The sequence below is a fragment of the Notolepis coatsorum genome (genome assembly GCF_963971535.1).
Source record: "Notolepis coatsorum genome assembly, chromosome: 4".
NCBI classification, from domain to species: domain Eukaryota; kingdom Metazoa; phylum Chordata; class Actinopteri; order Aulopiformes; family Paralepididae; genus Notolepis; species Notolepis coatsorum.
Genome location: NC_140168.1, coordinates 76,309,174 through 76,329,160, shown reverse-complemented (window position 1 = coordinate 76,329,160; position 19,987 = coordinate 76,309,174). Strand labels below are relative to the sequence as shown.

At 42.4% G+C, this 19,987-nt stretch overlaps 1 protein-coding gene across 1 annotated transcript in view; it reads left to right on the top strand.

The window, feature by feature from the left end:
• Positions 1-928: 928 nt before the first annotated feature.
• The window catches only part of cpne4b (copine IVb), a 262,123-nt gene continuing 243,064 nt past the window's right edge, over positions 929-19,987 (top strand). The window contains exon 1 of the mRNA XM_084312573.1: positions 929-1,077. The gene's annotated coding sequence lies outside the window, so the exon portion shown is untranslated. The remainder of the gene's footprint in view (positions 1,078-19,987) is intronic.

The window sequence follows — 19,987 nt, the reverse complement described above, 5'->3', positions numbered from 1 at the left end:
AATTTGCTACCTTTTTTGTGCAGGGGGGTCACTCTCGCAATTTTGAAGTCTTTGGGGACGTGTCCCTGTTTTATGGAGAGGTTTATTATGTGGGTGATGACTGGGGTGATGGCGGCTGCTGAGTCTCTAAGGAATTTGGATGGGATATTGTCATGGCCAGTGGCCTTGTTAGGTTGGAGGGTGCTCAGTTTTCTGAGTACATCAGCTGTTGTTACCATTTCAAGTTTGAAGTCGTCTTTGCGGACCCCTAGGTTTTTGTAGTAGGCTAGGATGTGTTCTACCCCAAAATGCCCTGAGTGGGAGGGTAGTTTATTAACCAGTGTTGTGGCTATGTTTGTGAAGAAAATGTTTAAGTATTTGGCCACATCCAGCTTGTCTGTGATGAGGGTGTTATCTGTTTTATGTTTATTTTTTTTTGTTTTTTGCTGCAGCCTAGTTGGTTGTTGAGTCATTTCCAAAGTACTGTAGGCCTACTGTACTTGTGCTCTATAATGACAATGCATTTGAATTTAGCTCCATAGTATATCCTCTCAAATGCATATCTCAGTCATAAATCAGAGCCTTGATGATTTTTTTTTTGCTCCACCAGCCCAATCCTATAGCCCAACGGGACGTGGAATCTAGAAATCGGACGCACCTCAATTTGACTTTGTTGCACGTTTATCAAAACAGCCACAAGGTGTCGTTATTGCCCCGCACACTGGTCACCGGCTACAGTGCGCTCCCGGCGCTCCCGGCGGCCCCCCAGGAACTCCTGCTAACTGCCTCCTCCGGCACTCCTCCTCTCCATCGTTTACTGGGGAAGGTAGACAGGCGCACGGATCACAGCTTTAGTGCGCTCACCTTTGGTAATTCGGGTTTGGTTGGACTCGGTTCTGTTGCTTTCAACGCCGAGGCAGCTGAGCTCTGCAGCAGGGGGGTCGAGACAGAGAGAGAGAGAGTGCGAGAGAGACAAGAGGGGTGTTTGTGTGAGAAAGAGAGGGATATGGGTCCAGAGGCAGTGAAACACCCGTGATTCTTCAGTCAACGACAGTGAAGTTCTCCGGCTCCGTTCGGTGCTTAATCCTGGTCGTTAAGGTGAGTTTCTGACTGGTTGATGCTAGATCGGCGTTTTTATCGGGGGTCGTCAGTTTTTCCGCAAGTCGTCATCATTTTAAAAGTTTTTTTTATAATTATTAGGCTTATATTATATTAGGCTTTATATTATAGGCTAACCCTATAACCTTAACCACTCCGACTATACCTAGTACCTATACACAATTTAAATAAATGTAAACACTTTCTTCCGGGCCATGTAGCCCATTGTTTTTCTACTATAAATTGGAGTATGACAAATATGCATATATAATGTACTGTTTTACAGGGCTTTTTAAATATATCTTTATATACAGTAGTATTCAAACAAATTTAAAAAAGAGAGAGGGGGGGTCATAATCTTGTTCAATGTAACAGTTAGAAATACAGTATATCTTCAATGGCATTTTGCCATAATAATCTCTATGTGACTTTAAGGTGAGGCTGTCATTAATTTACCAGAATAATGAAAAATGCAAAAATTCTTATCAGCAGCAATCGGTACCGCGGCAATTATGATTCTGAAGTGACCCCTTGTTCACAGATCAGTGTGCATTGTTATCTGGGATGGAACACGTATAGGCTAATAGAAAACAAATCTCCTCATTCCTACAAGGCTCAGGCTGTTGTTATATTGTTACATATTGTCATAGTCCAACTGGACACAAATAGCAACAGAGAAGAGTCTCCTGTTTGACCACAGAGAGAGGACACATAGGGGCGATCATGGGAAGCAGCCCAGCAGGGAAGGATAATAGACATGCTTTGTTGGAGCCCGAGATAGGATGAAAAGATAGTCTGTCTGTCTGTCTGTCTGTCTGTCTGTCTGTCTGTCTGTCTGTCTCTCTCTCTCTCTCTCTCTCTCTCTCTCTCTCTCTCTCTCTCTCTCTCTCTCTCTCTCTCTCACACACACGCACGCACGCACGCACACACACACACACACACACACACACACACACACACACACACACACACACACACACACACACACACACATATTGATTGATTGATTGATTGAAAACTTTATTAACAGATTGCAGAGTACAGTACAGCTCAATACATACAATTGTTAAGGGGATGCAGACCAGAGAAAGACTTTCGTCTTGTTTACATCAGGGTCCCCCATTTTCAATTCATCATATCACCATCTCTTCTTTTCCTGTCAATTTAAATGACATTGCAAGTTGTCAACACCAGGCGGATTAACTTCCAACACACGACTAGTATCCTCTTCTCAGTTCACTGCTTTGATTGATTGATTTTATTGTGGATTTAGAGACATCATCCAAGGGATAAAAAAAACATGATAAAATGCAAGCACTTATTTCCATCATGGTTCCACACATCAACATAAAACATTGAACATCATCATAAAACATTCAGAGACTATATGCATATAGAAGATAAAATAAAAATAAATATGCTATCCCTCCCTTACCTATACCGATAGCCATGTTCATACAGACTTTTTGAAGCCTGCAGTTAATAGGGGCCTGTTTAATGCTGCTGGGCAGGCTGTTCCACAGAACTGCAGCTGAGTAAAGGAAGGTCTGCTGGCCGTACGAAATAAGTTTGAATCTGAAAGGGACTATGTTTGTGTCTCTACACTCTACCTCTGGTTTTGTGGCTGTGATTATTTTTAACATATTGAAAGTAATTGTTCACATAACTTGGCACCTCCCCTTTAGAAATCTTATAAACTAGGCATCATTTCAGCATTGAGACTCTTTTGTCAACCCTGGCTGTTGAAGTGGGGCTGGTCTAAATGTACGAGTGCTTGTCTGTGTCCACTCTCTTGGCTCTGCTCAGTTTGCTGCTGTCACCCGCCACTACAAATATTCCATATCACATAACACATAGATAACATAACATAACATATGATTCTATATGTATATATGTTATGTGCCTGGCTGTGTCACCACCATGCCTGATAATCGATAGTTGCGATTTCTCAGCGTGCGCCTGCCATGGACCTTCCTGCTCTGTGAATCATTAATGGCACGTCTGTCACATCCACACACCTGCACACACACCTGCACACACACACACACACACACACACACACACACACACACACACACACACACACACACACACACACACACACACACACACACACACACACACACACACACACACACATAAGATCATAAGATGATATATGATATATATACTGTACCTCCCCCAATCCAATCCCAATTCTATCGAGCCCTTCCCCCACCCCTACATCCATTTTCATCCTCACACACACACACACACACACACACACACACACACACACACACACACACACACACACACACACACACACACACACACACACACACACACACACACACACACGCACACACACTCTCTCTCTCTCTGTTTATCTATCTATCTCTGTCCATGATAGCATGTGCAGACTGTAAGAGCTGACTTGACAGTGAAGAAAATCCTTTGAAGGCTTTTAAGGCAGCCAAGAACAGCCCCCGGCAAATCAATCAAAGCCATCCTGCCAACTGTTTATGGATTATCTTGATTTACTAACCAATTCCAAAGCACGCAAACCTGAACGTCAATTGAATGTCAGTTTTTTTTTTAATTTAATTCAACCTCTTGTTGGTCAATATTTACAAGCTTCTGTCTGTGGCAGGTTATCCCAATGGCAGTACAATACCATTCCATACAATCCAATGCAATATGACGGTATAATATCAAATGTGATATACGGTAATATGATAGATTATGACACAGTGCAGTACGATAACAGTGTGGGATGTCTGTCGTCCCCACAAGTCGCCCCGTTTAAACACACAAAGGAGGCGCACACACTACAGATCGCTACAGATCTACAGCACTACAGATCGCTACAGATCTACAGCACTACAGATCGCTACAGATCTACAGCACTACAGATCGCTACAGATCTACAGCACTACAGATCGCTACAGATCTACAGCACTACAGATCGCTCACAGTAATCGGTAAACATTTAGGGAGTCAAAAACAAAAGTCACGAATAAGAATAAAAATAGGAATAAAGAATAAAATACGGTCCGGGATATTCATTCTGATATGTATATACATTCTAAAATATACAGCCAAAATTATACAGAAATATATACAGTAAAATAGTCTCACACTGTCCCATATGTGACATGGGCCATGTCACAGCATTGATAATTGGTCATTTGCCATAAACCGCCAAATCAAGACCCACAGAGAACAGGCCCCATCAGTTCCTTTTCAGCAGTGGTGGAAGAAGTGCACAGTTCCTTTACTTAAGTAAAAGTAGAAATACCCAGATAAATAAGTACTCTGGTAAAAGTATAAGTCCTCCATTCAAATTCTACTTAAGTAAAAGTAGAGAAGTATTTGTTATTGAATTTACTTAAGTATCTAAAATAAAAGTATGCATTCTACATGACGTTTGTGTATTCCAGTGTTTGGGAGCATACAAGCCTCGATCCATTGACCTCTATGGGTTATGTTAAAGTGGTATGTGGTCCAGTTATGCTGCTCTGATCATGTGCTCTGTGAAAGTATATAATCTTCATACATTTGAACCCTTTCACTACTACACTACAGAAGGTTAACCAGGGGTGCGTTGGTCATGGGACGGGGTTGCACGCTGTGCAACCGGGTCTGTGAGCAGAAGCACGTGCATGCACGTGCACGGATGTGCACGTGCATGCACAAGAATGCGCTGCACTCGACTGATGCGCCAAGTACCCACCTGGCTACTTTGCATAACAATAGCTCAGGTCGTCAGGTGGGTTCAAATACGTCCTCAGATACATTCACACAAAACTTGTGAATGAAATGTGTTACATTCCATTCCTAGAGGCAATTAGGCATTGTCTTTATTCTGTGCGCACGTGAGGGAACATTTATGCGCATGTACGTGGCGTCATGCCCGGGAGCGCGCATGCACATGGCGTCATTAAAACACAGTGCAACCAGGTATGAAATCACCAACGCACCACTGAGGTTAACCTTTCGCTACCACACTACAGACGGTGTGTGTGGAGTGAAAGGGTTAACCCTTTGGTAGTGTGGTAGTGAAAGGGTTAACCATGTTTTCTATGCAAAATGTTTTACTTCAAAGTAACTAGTAACTGATGGGTTCAGATAAATGTAGTGGAGTAAAAAGTACAATATTTCCTTTGAAATGTAGTGGAGTAAAAGTATAAAGTTTCCTAAAATTAAAATTCTCACATAAAATACAAGTAGCTCGAAGTTGTCCTTAAGTACAGTACTTGAGTAAAAATACTTAGTTACTTTCCACCTGACCACTGCTTTTCAGTGGCCGAAAAATCTCCACTCCTTTCTCTTGTTCTGAGTTGTTTGAATCTCTTCAGCCAATCACAGTCATCTAGAGCGGCTCTGAACTGGATGGGGCAGCGGGACTCAGCAGCAATAGACCACTGCACTGCCGTGTTACATTGAGCTCATGGAGGAGAGAGCGGGGGGAGAAAATTAATGACTGTGGATGAGAGCCTTGACATTAAGTGGTTGTAGCTACGGCTGTGGGGGTGCGGGACACATGATCCAATAGACTTTTATACACAGAGTCTCCTGAACACGAGCACAATCTGCGCATGCAGAGTTGGGGAGTAGATGCGGAAAAGTGACTATAGCTCGGCCGAGAAAGGGCCGATCGACTTGTCAAGTCAAGTCAAGAGTTTTATTTGTCACGGCATACAAGCATACAGTGAAATGCGGGGGGTCTTGCCCGCAACGATTGTGCAATAATACAATAATAAAAATAAGACATAACAGGTGTGTACATAAAGTTTACAAAAAGCATGGTAAGACATGCTAAGGTCCTGCGATAGTGCAATACACTGTTAGCTACGGATGAGGCACTGGGTCTCATGTACACTACTATACAATGCTATACTATACAATCTACAGTTATACTATGTGTCCTTATGCTAGCTTGCTATATCCATCTGTTTACTATACAAGAACCACTCCCGTTCTTGTTTTTAAAGTGACCTTTCATTGTGTAAAGTGACCGTTGAGTGTGAGCGTGTGCAGCATGTGTGTGTGTGTGTGTGTGTTCATGCTAAAGTGACTGCTAGTGTGTGAGCGTATAGGGTCATTGACGGATAAGACTTTTCAATAGGCCAATTTTAAAATACAAAAAATAAGGATATATTTGGCCATTTTTCAAACATTTGGAATGTAGTGTATACATGCATTTATGAAAAAAAAACAAATTAAGAGATTTTAGTGTTTTTAAAGTTGAATTAATAGGACATGGCCTTAATAAAAGTCATTTGGGGCGACCGTAATTTATCTCAAAATTAATATATTTCCTTAACATTACTAATATTTTAACAGGTATCAGTAATTAAATATACATCTTAAGAAAGACAGGCTTGTGTGCCCTTTAATTTTTTGTAAACCATGATTTCACAAGTTTATTCTATAATGGCAGTGTCTCCCTCGTAATGCAGTTACAATACCCATATTTGCTCTAAAACCCATAAAACTGATTTAAAATGTGTACAGATAGTATCCACTTAAGCATAGTATACCAGTGATTAATATTTGAGCCAAAACTGATGGATATTCTATTTTGAATTTAGTACAGTTATTGACAATCATTGGTTACCCCGCATGACAAATGGTCGCCCCAAATGAAGAGAGTAGTTAAAAGTCTATTTAAAATGTTACACAATGCAGTTCAGACAAAAGAAAACTGAACAATGTTTTTATTACAATCTTTTCAAGTGGTCAACAAAAATATTCTTCAATTCATTCAAATATCACAAAAGTAAAACATGTTAACATGCGAGGGCCCACATGTGGGCCCTCTTGAGGAAGATTTTCCCACCTGCACTTTGGCGACCTCTACCGGCTCGGGTGTGCAGATATTTTAATACAATATATATATCGAATTAAAGCCCTATTTGTTGCCTGTCGATAGCCATTTCAGGTGACACAATCCGTTCAGCGGTTCTCGAGTTACATGCCGATATGTGAGGTGTGCGCCGAAGTACACAGTGTTGTACAAATACAACACCGACTCCCGGGGCTCTAGCTCCGTCAATCATTTGGCACGGTAGGTTACAAGCTTCGTAAGGAACATTCAAATATTACAAATGTTAAAAACATTAAACATTCAAAAAGTTAAAGTGCAATACACATTACATGCTTCAGGAACTTGAACATTTCACAAATGTCCATTTTCATGTCCTCATATCATCATTGGTTTTGTCAATGTATGAGAGCGAGAAGGTGGGTTAAGTAGCATCACTTTTGTGATGGTAGTCACATTGGACAGGGATTAACAATTTAAGTCAATAATAAAAGGTAAACAGAGTTGTATGTATGGAATAAAAATTAAACACCAACACAGTTCTATAGTCAATAAACAATAACCACCAACATAGTTGCATGGATGAAATCAACGCTAAACAACTACAACACAGTTGTATCAGTTCCTTTTAGGGATGGCACGATACCACTTATTCATGTCCGATACTGATATCACAGCCTTGAGTATCTGCCAATACCGATACCCATCCGATACTCCCTTAAAAAACAAAAACCTGTGTTTAACCTAGCCACCTATAAAACATCAAAAACTCCCCTAAAGGAAGAAATACATACCACACATGACTCAGTTATGCAATAGTGCTGCTGCTTTTTATTTTGTTCAAATTATTTAGTTAATACGTTAATAAGACTACAGCGATTTCATGACGGCTTCCTGTCCTCACGTCTAAAACGTCTGTTTACCGGTACAATGCGTGGAGAGTTTCCAACAAACATAGTGCTGAAAATATACACTTTGACTGCTGTTTTGATAGGGTTAGGGTCTTTACTCTTGGCTACATTTGAAAAAGAAACACAACATTGTACTTATTTGAGATAGCCGTGTCAGAGATAATGACGGTTTGGCAACATGAAGTGAGGCTAAGGCATGGAAACCTACATTTTCAACAACAGAAAGGGGCTGGTCGTCCAGCACAATAAATGTGGTTATTTTCTCGGTTTTCTTCAGCTTTGCTTTGTTACTGTCTGCAGAGTTTCTCTCGCTTCTGAATGGTTTCCAGCTATGTTAGCTGCTGCGACAAAACTTTTCCTCTTGGCATTTGTTGCACTGAACTCTGCATACTCCCTTTCCATGATTAATCTGCAACTGCAAGTGTTGTGTGGTGTTGAAGTTTCCAGTGTTGCTGCCACCCCTAGAAATACTTGCGTTGCAGATATTACACTTGGCTGTGTCGTGTTATTCCACAAGTATACCCTCTGTATTTGTTTGTGCGTGTCTTCATTCTGTTAGCTCCACCATACAGGTCCGTTATTATCCGCTCTTAGTCTACTCTGCCCTGCGTACCTGTCTGTGACCCCAGTACGGTGGCCTGTTACTCTGTGTCGTATTAATGCACACACATTAGCATAACACCACCGGCTGTTTTGCCTTTTTCTTCTTCGAGCTTAAAATAACTCCACACAGCTGACATGATCGCGGCGCGCTGCTAACAAGTTGACTTACGTTTAGCTAATGCTAACGTTGTTGTCACGCTACTACTGTTCACGTGATGGCATGCTTTACGGCCTGTATCGGATCGGCCGATATCCAATCCTGTGAATTTGGCCAGTATCGGACCAATACCGAGACTGAGTATCGGATTGGTGCAATCCCTAGTTCCTTTTATATTATCTCATGGTAAACTGCAGGCATTTCAAATTGAGGTACATGTGCATGTTTTAACAAATCAGGCAACCTGAACACCTAGAATAAGAAGCACACCAAAAAACAAAACACTGATATTTTTTACATTTAGTTAAATTATTAACGTTCGGTTATGACATCATACAGTGACATCATGAATGTTCCAGAACGTTCGATCATGACATCATACTGTGACATCAGAAATGTTCTAGAATGTTCGGTCATGACTAGGGATGGGTACCGAATTCGGTACTTTTGAGGTACCGAACCGAAACACGTCGGTACTACCGAGTATCGAATAGTTTTCTTTTCATGTCAACGTTCACACGCACAATATATGCTTACCTAGGATTTGACTTGATTCAACAACAAAGCAGTCGGAGCAATGACAAGCCGAAAACTGTAGAAATTGTAGTTATTTGAAGTTTGGATTTTTTTTTACGACTGAGGTAGGTAAATTAAATTTCTTGAGACTAAAGTACCGAAAAAAGGTACCGTTGGGTACCGGTATCGATTCACAGGTACCGGTACCGGTATCGGTTCAAATGTGAAAGGTACCCATCCCTAGTCATGACATCATACTGTGACATCACAAATGTTCCAGAACGTTCGATCATGACATCATACTGTGACATCACAAATGTTCTAGAACGTTCGGTCATGACATCATACTGTGACATCACAAATGTTCTAGAATGTTCTATTATGACAAATAAGCCGGTTCAATGACTTTATCTAAATCCAATCAATATTCCTAATGCCGTTTCAACTTTCAATGTAAGGTTATAAAAATAAACATAAACATTCATACAATACAATAATAGCTTTGGCTCCTACAGTCAACATTCCCCAAAGATATATCAAACCCGAAACAAACTTTGATCAGATTATAATGGAGATGTTGCACAGTGCAATCCACTGAACATTTATTGTTGAAATATGTCACTGTTGATCATGAGCTGGATATATAACCTATGGTTTCAAGGGATGTTAAACCTACTGTAGAATCAAAGTAAATGTTAGTGATTCAAATCCTCATTTAGAGGTAGGGGATCCACCACAGCTTGCCCTGCTGCTCTTCTCTACTTCTACACCAGCCAGAACTGGTGGAGTGTTCTCCATGGATGGTGGTGTCAGGTCCAGCATCGCCTTTTCCATCTTTTTCCTTCTCCCTGTAACCTCTGGATGCAGCCTTCTCCCTCTCCGATAGCTCATCTGACTTCACATGGAATCTTGCCCTGTTGTTTTCTTCTCGCTGAAACAATAGTGTATAATGTGATACTAATTCTGGTGGGCTAAATTACATACAAACTTAAGTTCAAGATATTACAGAAAAGATCATTCCTAATCCTACTAACATGACAGTTTGAAATACACCAGAGAAAGATATACTGCATGTTACCTATAGTTTTTTTTTACCTCTCTCTTTTCCTGGCAAGATAGTCTACATTGACCCGCTGTCTGTAGTGAGCAGTCTTCTGTTTGCTTGTTTGTGCCATCTAGAAAATAGGTTAAACTAGTTAAACATGACTAATACATGTACAATTACCTAAATGGAATGTCATGCTATACCGTTTTAAAAATGTTCTCATAAGATGGTACAATACTCAAAAAGAAACGTTAATTCCTAAATAGGAATGAAAAATGACAGAAATGTTGAAAAATATATGTTAAAGTATACAAAGAGTTATGCTAAAACAAAGAACTTTATGTATATAAAACATGAATAAAATATAAATATACAGAAACTACAAATACAGGACATATATCTATCATCTAAAACACTCAGCAGTGGTCGCCCCACATGATACTCGGTCGCCCAGATGATGTTTTTAATGTCAGTCAAATATTACAGGCTAACCATTAGCTACAGAAACCAAACTAGCTAGCTCTTACCACATGTCACTATCAAATTCATCATCAAAATATAGATTTTCAGATAAAACGTATTATTCACAGTTTTGGGGCGGTCGTCCCACAAGACATCCAAAAGTGGCAATTACATTACAGCAGTTAAAAAAGAGATTTATTTGCCAATATGAAAGAGACTTACTAACCTGCTAGTTGTTTCTCTGGGTCCCTCACATGTGACTGGCTGATGCAACATCCTGTCCTTGAGGTGGTTTCAAAATAAAAGTCCCACAATTGTGTTTTCTTGATGGTCGCCCCAGATGATATTTCATAAAATTAACATATGCGGACAACATTCGTTTGTATATTATGATGGAAGTATATGTGCAAATGCTTCATAATTTTGTCAATGAATGCAAAACATGTTTGAAATTATGCCAAATAGGGCAAGGGAAATATTTAAATAGATTTAAAGTGATTTTAATCCGGTTGTCCAAATAGAAGTCAATGCTGGACGGTCGCCCCACATGGACATTTGACACTTCAGATAGCAGAAAAATTACCAATAACTCAAATGTTTGGAGGACTTATAGTGGCTCTGTATATGGGGAAGGTATTAGAGATACATGTAATCTTTTTATGAATTTTAATGTTTTTTTTAAGGTAAGAAATTCAGTGGGACAGAAAAAATAGGCGTCACGTCATTGACCCTGCGTATACAGTGTGTGTGTTGTGTGTGTGCTTGTGTGTGGAGCGTTCAGTGTTCAAGACTCTGATGGCCTGGGGGAAGAAGCTGAGCCGAAGTCTCTCTGTCCTAGTTGCTGGTGTTCGCAGGCGTTTGCCTGACCGCAGCAGCTTGAACAGGCTGTTGTTGGGGTGGTGAGGGTCTTTCATTATTCTGCAGGCTCTGGATTTGCACCTCTTGTTATATAAGACCTGCAGGGGTGGTAGTGCAATACCCGTAGTACGATCAGCTGAGCGCACCACTCTCTGTAGACTTGGGATTGGTCTCTCCGTGTTCAGGAGACTCTGGTGTATAAAAATCTATTGGGTCATGTCTCCCGCACCCCCACAGCTGTAGCTACAACCACTTAATGTCAAGGCTCTCATCCATATTCATTCATTTTCTCCCCCTGCTCTCTCTCCCATGATTTCAGAATACCGGAAGTGTTGCAGTGGTCTATAGTAAAACTGTGCAGCAGAAGAGGAAAATATTTACATTTACATTTAGTCATTCAGCTGATTCTTTTATCCAAAGCGACTTACAAGTGTTGTATGACAAGTCAGCGGGAAGGGCACAACTCTATCAGCTGAGTAACAATGTTCATCAAACTTGAGTGCTACAGTGTCGAGTGTATGTTAGTATATTAGGAAGAGTGCATGACAGTAGAGGACAGTTTTCTTTTTTTTTCATTTCAAGAGAAGATGATTCCGACTGAGATAGAGAGTCATCCAATGGGAGAGTTATACCACCTTGCAACATCCTGTAGGTCAGGTTACCCCCTGCTACGCAAACAATGAATTGCACCTATATTTGCATCGACACCCGTCTTACGTAAAGGAACATCACCGGACTGGCATTACAATGCATTATCAATACCTGGTGGTGTAGGTGGTGCTTACCTATTGCAGATTCCCAAAACTGCACAGGAGTGCTATTGCCCGAAGTACAATATGGAAATCTATGGCCACAATGCAAAATGGAAGTTGTATCTAGAGCTGCCGCGGTATTGATGTTTTCCTTACCGCACGGATTTGCAAAATATTTCCTACCGCCGCGGTTATTACCGCACGCACACACAAAAAAAAAATAAGTTTGAATGTATTTTTTTTTTAGTAGTAGTAGTCTACTTTTTATAGCATATAGCCTGCCTCTAGTCTAAATGTCGATCTTTAGAGGATGACTTTGCAGCATGAATATTGTTTGGGATTCGGCAAGCACGCATTAGTTATTGAAAGTGAAACACGGATTCGAAGTTTCCCCTCTGGTCGTGCGCCGTTCACTCGGTGTCGCGGGCAGGGGTGGTTACCCCCCGACCCTTTCTTATTATTATTACTATAAAGTTACTACTTTATAATAAAGGCATTCGTTTTGTGGCATTACCATTATATAGTTATACGTTCAATAACATCAGCGTATTTACCGGACCATCTCAGTTCCTTTCTTTGCTCAGAGCGTGCTGAGTTGTCCCATTCTGCGGTCTGTTAATAAAGTTTTCAATCAGACAAGTGTATAGAACGAAGGGCTTTTATTATAACATTCGTTGCAGACAGTAAAATCATTATGTCTCGTTTAGTACTCCTGAGGAGCGATGGTAGTCCACTCCGGCGGGGAGCTAAAGCTAACGTTATTAGCCGTATTGTGATGAGCTCTGATCAATGGCTGACATTCAGGATGTAAAAAACTGCAGGACGCTCCCAACGTGTGACGCGTCTCTCTTCTGACCAATCAGTGGTCTGCAATGTTTCACGTGACTTTTCTGGTACCCAATAGGGTCGCTTGGAACATCGATAGAGGAGTAGGGTATATCTGCAGAGCCGCAAGCCCAACGAGAGGAGGGTACAACATTATTATTATTATAAAAAACAGCGGTGATGCGGTATTCAGCCGACTCTGCGGTGGCCGTGATGTAACAGCGATACTGCGGTAATGCGGTAATCGCGGCAGCTCTAGTTGTATCCCAAATTTTTGTCAATGTTCGACAGGATATTTGACAATATCATGCGTGTAGGGGTCAAAGGTCACATGTGTAAGGGTCAAAGGGGCTCAACTGACTGGCTGCATGCTATGACATATATCCTATCTACATAGATCTACACGTGAAGCGACCAGTGATAACTGACAGGAGATCAGTTGGCAAGAGGAGTTGAACTGTGGGACAGGGCCGTTTCACGATATGAAAATACATATATACAGTATATATAATATATATAAGAGATATCTGCCCACAGCCTGCCTATCAATGAAGTTCAGCCTGCGATGATGTCATCGGGCTGTGTTCCCTCCATACAAAAATCATTACTTTACATTAAAATATTGAAACATTTAGATATTTTCCTTTGCTCAGCATTGGGTCAATCTGGAGCATAATAATAAACTTTATTTGTATAGCACCTTTCATACAAGAATTGCAGCCCAACGTGCTTCGCAGGAGAAAGTACAGTATAATAGACATAAAACGAGCATAAAACAGACAGAATAAAAGCAATGCAGAACATAAGAAAAAGGGTACGAGCAATGCAGACAATAACAATACAACAAAATCATCAGAAATAGCATAAAATAGCAGTATAAACAGCAATTATATACCTCTCGTTTACGATACAATAATCCCCCAGTGTGGATGTAGTGAGGCAGTCTCTCTGACCTGGGAGACACACGTTTAGAAATACCTTCAGTGGGACTGTGAGGCAGAAGTGGGAGTAGGCGTGACCCATCTGTTGAAATCTCCTGTTTTTTTTTTTTAACAATATATTTATTGGGTTTTAGTTTGCAAATTACAACATGTATATCAGCAGAGCAGTATTCAGCAAACATTTTCACCCCGTTCTCCCTCCCCTAACCCCACCCCACAAAATAATAATTAACTTCAAAAACAGGTTCACATAGGAAGGATACAGATTTAAATAAAAAATAAACATAAATAAATAATAATACAACCAAAATGTTTTACACATTAAGTAAAGGGTGTTTCTTGTCGTTTTTACACAATGATAAGAGTTGTCCCACAGTACTCCCCCTAATCCCGTTCTTGTTGAAGCAAGTTCCCAACATTCGTATTATGCTTTAAGAAGTACACAAATGGTCCCCAGGCATTATCAAAAATGTTTTGTTTACGTCTAACAATATACACCATCTTTTCCATTGACATATTTGAAGCCATTTCTTTAATCCACATACCTGAAATCTCCTGTTAGACAAAACCCTGGATATGTTCGTAGGATGTTTGATCTTCTTGTACAGAGTTGTGCGTGTGAACTGTGAACAAGCCTTCCCACACCTCTGCAAGCTCACCAGAACTCACTATCACTGTCACTATCACTGTCATCTGCTGTCAACTGGAACAGACAGACATCTGCTACTGCCGCCCCACCCCCACCCCCACCCCCACCCCCACCCCCACCCCCACACACACACACACACACACACACACACACACACACACACACACACACGTCACACACTCACACTCAATGGCCATAGAATACACCTTACACAAGCACACACTCAAGCACACACTCTGACATTCAACACCAGATACATGCACCCACATACACACACAATATACACACACAGCATACACACTCAATATATTCACACACAACATACACACGCACACATCACCTACATGCAGGTCTGTTGTACTGTATGCCACCTGCCATGTGGCTTCCGCCGCTTCCTCTTGTCTGTATACAACCACTCAACCTGCTTAGCTAAAAATAATCACCACCCAACACACACATGGCACATGAATTATGGATTGAAAGAGGGGGGGAGATAGAGAGAGAGAGAGAGAGAGAGAGAGAGAGAGAGAGAGAGAGAGAGAGAGAGAGAGAGAGAGAGAGAGAGAGAGAGAGAGAGAGAGTGATGATGGGGGAGGCAGGCAAGGAGAGAGTGAGAGAGAGAGATAAGGAGCAAGAGAGAGAACGTGAGATATGGAGAGAGCAAGAGAGAGAGAGAGAGCGAGAAAGAGATATGGAGCGAGAGAGAAAGTGAGATATGGAGAGAGCGAGAGAGACATAGAGAAAGAGATATGGAGCGAGAGAGAGAGAGAAAGGGAGAGCGAGAGTCAGGGGGAAGTGAAAGGTGGGAGAAAGAAAGAGAGAGCGAGCGATAAAGAGACATTTAGGTCACACTCAGACCCAGTTCCGTGAGGTTCAGTTCCCCAGGGATGACACTGTACTAGACCAGTTGATTAATATTCCTTCTGGATGGTGCAGCCGACCAGCAGTAAGGCCCTCGCTCCGGTCTAGCAGGACGTGCCGTCACCTACGGAGGTTGCCCTGCAGACAGTGCACAATCTCTTGTCCAGAGGGAACAGTCGTACATTTAGATAGTAACTTTAAATATAGTTTTGCAGTATATACGTTGAGTGGTATCGTTCTACCTAAGAGGCTGACTTTAGGTGTGAAATATATATATATATATTTTGTATCTACTTTTTCTCCCCATTTTTCTATTTTTCTCCCTTCCCCAATTTCGTATTGTCCAATTCTACCCTCCCCTGTCTCGAACGTTGTTAGACCATGCCTCCCACAAGCCGGCTGCAATGTGGACGAAGCCTTGCATCCGTCGCATCTTTTCACCTGCACAGCGCGATCTCTCAGCGGCGAGGGTCTGCGTGGGAGGGACGTCGCTTCCTGATTCTACTGCACAGGCGCACCAACCGACCTGTAGGAGTCGCTGTCCACAACGTCCGATCCCCACCCACCAGCTTCCCACCCCTAACACTGCCAATTGTATTAGTATGAACGACCAGCCAAGCTGGTAGCAACGCAGAGAGCTGGGCTCCAACCCAGCATCTCCTGCGTTGGTGGCGATCGCCTTGCCCACTGCGCCACCTAGCCGCCAGGTGTGAAATATTCCACGATCAAATGAGTTCTAGGATGAGACCCTGTCTTACCCTCCTATCGGTTGTAACCGATTTACAAGCGTTTACAGGAGGGTTAAGTAGGGTTTATGGTATAATGATATGGTACTATTATTATTATTATTATTATTATTATTATTATTATTATTATTATTATTATTATTATTATTATTATTATTATTATTATTATTATTATTATTATTATTATTATTATTATTATTATTATTATTATTGTTAATGTTGATGTTAACCCTTTCACTGCCACACTACCAAACGGTTAACCCTTTCACTGCGACAATTCACAGAAGGTGTCATGGTCCCAGCCAGGGATCATGCCCGAACAATGTGAACAGTGCTTTTCTGCCGCCCTCTGGTGGCCAAACGCAGCAGCTCCAGATATTGGACCTTATCCCTTTAGTCCTAGGTCTTCTGGATATTGTTAATGGTGCTGTGTTTTATCTGTTCATGTTGTGTGGTGCGTTTTAGCTTGTGTTTTTAAAAGGTTTATCTTTTCATGTTCCTTTAAAGGTTCATCTCTTTTACATATGTTTTCTCTAAGTGTTAATACTTTACTTGTGTCCCTTTAAGGCTTATCCCTTTTCACATGTTTTTGTTAGTGTTAACTCTTTTACATATGTATTCTCTAAGTGTTAATAATTTACATGTGTCCTTTTAAGACTTATCCCTTTTCACATGTTTTTATTAGTGTTAACTCTTTTACATATGTATTCTCTAAGTGTTAATACTTTACATGCAGGGCACGAAATTAGAGCCCGCCATTGGCGGGCAGATTTTACGTTTGGCGAGTGAGACTGAGAGGTCTTTCCACCATGTGGCGGGCAACGAAATAGTCATGTGAAAACCGATCGAAAAACATGATCCAATTGTTAGCGGAGTTCTCACTCGCTGTCTCAAGCACACAGACATGCAGTGCACTGCACCTCCTCCTGCCCCTCCCAACCCTGTGTAAACACAGAGGCTAGAGTCGGGCAAACTGCTCTAACGTTAGTGTAACTGAGGGGTACAATTCCCTGACTGTATTGATAAGTATGGTATCATTAAACCACTACCGCTTTATGTACTTTAATTACTGGCCATACAGTACATGATATATAAATATGATGAACACTTCCCACAATGAATCGGTTCCACACAAAGGTGTAATCAAGTATTTATTGCAGCAAAAGGTACATAATATACTTCTCTGTATTTTACTTTGGATGCGCTTATAAGGCAAAGGAATGTGCGTAGGCAAATCAATAATGAATGTCCATTCTCTGGTTACGCAGGAGGTAATTATACAACCTGAATCTTAGGGAATTATATCTATGGTACACTAGTAATATATAGCGGGAGATACTGGAAGGGTCCCCCCGGTTGTAAGCCAGCAGGGGTAGAGGATCTGTCGGTAGTAGAGAGTCTGGTCAACGATGACTAAGGAGACTCCAAGTACAGGAGACGGTGCAATAGTCTCTTGATCCACAGACAAATACAGCTGTTCTCCGTAGACTGTAGCTCCACAGTGAAGAAAGCTAGCCGGCCTCAGGCTCTCTGAGGCGCAGACTCGACTGGTCTCCTCACAGGGTAAATCCAACACGTGTAGGCGTCGGCGATTCTCCGCTCCATAAATCACAGGACCAAAACAAATATAATCCAGCCGCAAAGGGCTATGTAGTCGTCGGGTAGATTAATCCAGTGTACATGTCCACACGGTTCTCGTCTAGGTCTCCTCGGGTGAGAGCGCCATGAAAGCAGCCCAGCCTGGATAAGCACTCTAGCTGGTACGAGGAAGCGTTGGTGATGCTGGTCACTGTAGAACTTTAGCCGCACGATACACTATACACAAATAGACTATTACTGACTTAATAGAAATATGTCGCACTCGACGGTATAGCGCCAAACTCTGACAATTCAGTTATTAATTCGCACGCGGTCTCAATGCTCTATTTTGGGGCCAAACAGGCCATACTTCACCGCACGGAGTATCGTGGGTGAGGCTTCAACTTATTGGGTAACTCTACTTCTGTATTCACCTGCGCCATATTTATATGCACGGCGAACAATCTAGTGCCAACCTCATTTCTGTCTCGTATCCCTGGGCAAGGCCGGGCATGTACAGACATGTCTTGACGGTGGCTTTGAACCTGACTCTGGAGGCACGGCCCCGGCGCCTGTGGACCGCTGTCCAATAGGAGAATGAAATATTATGGTCTGTAATAGGCTAAAGGGATATTCCGTGTATATGTACAAGGAATATACAAGGGATATCAAACGATATACAAATACTATGCAATATATATCAATCAATAAATATATATATTCGGTTTAATCTGATCCTTTGTAACAGCCGCCTCCTAATTAGTCCCACCTAATTAGCTAAGCAGAGACAGATTAACCGCACTGTCCACTACTCAATGTCTGTTGTGAGGGTCGGGCAGTTCACAAAGTCATGGGGTCATGGTCGTCATCGATAGTATCGGGGAGCCTTGGCAGTTCTATTAGCCTCGCCACGGGTCGGGTGTAGATCTGTCCTTGGACGAGCACTTCGGCTGCTCGGACCTTTCCGTCGGCACCGGTGATCACTTTGCTTACGCGGCCAGCCGGCCACATAGCTCGGGGTAGTGACTGGTCGATAATCATGACGACTGTTCCTTCTGTCAAATTGTCTCTCTCTTTCACCCATTTCTGGCGGGTCTGTAGAGACAGTAGATAGTGGAGTAGGAAGCTGTTCCAAAACTTGTCAGCCAATACTTGACTGTACCTCCACATTCTTCGGCCGTTCGCTTCTTCAGGCCTGTACATTGTCTGTGGTAGCGCGGGGTCCAGCCGCCCCATCAAGAGTGTGTTGGGGGTGACTGGGTCGACATCTGCTACATCACTTGAGATGTAACCGAGGGGCTTTGAGTTCAATACTCCCTCGATCTCCGTGAGGACTGTCATTAGGACTTCTTCCGCCACGGTCTGGGCCCCAAGCACGACGTACAGGGCTGTCTTTATTGAACGTACTTCTCGTTCCCAAGTTCCACCGAAGTGAGGTGCGTTCGGGGGATTAAACTGGAAGTCAATCTGGGATGGAGCGAGGTGGGTCTTAAGTTCTGGGCCCATAGCTTGGAAGCTCTCTCTCGGCTCTCTTTCTCCGCCTTTGAAGTTTGTCCCGTGATCAGACAATAATATAGACGGTTTGCCTTTCCGCGATGTGAATCTTCGGAAGGCCATAAGGAATGAGTCTGTGCTCATGGTTGGAAGGAGTTCTATATGCATCGCTCGGGTGGTCATGCATTTGAATACAATACCCCACCGCTTCTCGGTTCCTCTTCCTTTCTTTATATACAGCGGGCCGAAACAGTCCATACCGGTGGAGTGAAAAGGCTTGTCGCCGAGTCGGAGGCGACAGGGAGGTAGGTCAGCCATCCGGGGTATACTGGGCTGCGCTCGCCACTTACGACAGTCTAGACAGGTTCGCTGGAAGCGCCGCTCTGCTTCTCTCCCTTGCAGTATCCAATAACGACGTCTGATCTCCGCGAAGACTCTCTCTGCCCCGGCGTGATGCACATCCTCGTCGTATTTCTTTATGATCAGCTCTGTGACCTTGTGTCGGCTGTTTAAGACTTGACGTCATCCGGTAAGTCTGGAGCTCTCCGCAGACGACCACCCACTCTGATGAGACCATGGGCGTCGCTCTCGGGGGCTAGGTGGAGCAGTCTGCTGTCTGATGGGACGGGCTTTGCTCCCTGTAGACAGTCTAGCTCATCGGGGAACGAGTCTCTCTGGGCTCGTTGTAGTAGAAGAAGTTCTG